General features: G+C 44.6%; 1 non-coding gene across 1 annotated transcript; it reads right to left on the bottom strand.

Moving 5' to 3' along the window:
• Nucleotides 1-715: 715 nt before the first annotated feature.
• Nucleotides 716-787, bottom strand: Trnat-cgu (transfer RNA threonine (anticodon CGU)). Its single transcript has one exon. It is a non-coding gene; the product is annotated as a tRNA-Thr (tRNA).
• Between the last annotated feature and the right edge of the window lie 560 nt (nt 788-1,347).

Genomic DNA, 1,347 nt, shown 5'->3' with positions numbered 1-1,347 from the left:
AAGTTGGAGTCGAAACAATGTCTCGGCGGCTTTCGAGTAAATGAGCTCAAGAAGCGGAGAACTACGCCAGAAACCGATACAGAACATTATGCGTGAGCATATAATATATGCTTTCAAATTTGACATTTGAGGTGCCGCCATCTAGCGCAGTGCTGCTAGATGGCGGCGCCCTAATTGTCAACTACAGCATAGACTACAGCGAACTTTAGCGCAAAGACACTGTGGCAGCGTCCCTGCACTGCATGGCGCATTCATAACTCCGCCGGCCTAGAGGGAAACAGCGCTTTGGTGCCTGAGAGGAACGCGCCTCCAAACTGCATCTCTCGAAATAATGACTCGGAGCTCCACGCAAGTTTTTGGGTCGCACCGTGAGTCGGAGAAATTGCTCATCGGAGACTAATATCCTGCTACATGTACACCCTGGAAACGTCGAGGTTCACACATGCATCCTGCGTACACCAAATACAATATCTACGGTCAATGCACAGGGGGACAGAAGCAATTCGCTGGCGCGTTACCCGCGTTCACAGAGAAAACGTAATCTCCAACTTTTTTTTCACTCAGTTAGCGTTTGTTTTCCTTTATTATATTCACGCTCTATGCTACCTAATATTACTCTAAGTGTTTACATTAATGAGAACTAACACACAATAATGCCAAGGAAAGTATGGGGGATGTTATATGTGAAGAAAGTAAAGTGCACGAAAAGATAACTTGCCGCCGGCAGGGACCGAACCTGCGACCTTCGAATGACGCGTCCGATGCTCTACCACTGAGCTACGGCGGCGGTCATCCCCCCGTCTACTTTATAAGTTATATATGTGCATTTAAACCTGGGAGTGTTAGTCAGCGCCGATCGCAGCCATGGCGGCGAGTGTGGGACACTCTTTTTCTGCATTTTTGGCGTCACGTTGCACGTGATCTTTATGCGAGCTGGCAGCTGACCAATAATCCCTCGCATACTACCTCAAGGCATCAAATCTGCAAGAACGAGACCCTCGCTATAAATGGATGAAAGATGACTTTTTAAGTGCTCGTTTTCCTTGTTAGACACAATATTAATGAGAACTAACAGACAATAATGCCAAGGAAAGTATGGGGGATGTTATTTGTAATATTGGAATATAAATATGAAGAATGTAATGTGGACGAAAAGATACCTTAGCCGCTGGCAGGGACCGAGTTATCGGCGGCAAGTTATCTTTTCGTTCAATTTACTTTCTTCACATTTATATTCCAATATTACAAATAACATCCCCCATACTTTCCATGACATTATTGTCTATTATTGTCTGTTAGGTCTCAATTATATTGCGTCTAGCAAAGAAAAACGAACCCTTAAAAAGT

The sequence above is a fragment of the Rhipicephalus sanguineus genome, chromosome 7 (genome assembly GCF_013339695.2).
Source record: "Rhipicephalus sanguineus isolate Rsan-2018 chromosome 7, BIME_Rsan_1.4, whole genome shotgun sequence".
NCBI classification, from domain to species: Eukaryota; Metazoa; Arthropoda; class Arachnida; order Ixodida; family Ixodidae; genus Rhipicephalus; species Rhipicephalus sanguineus.
This window is presented reverse-complemented; position numbering and strand designations above follow the sequence as displayed.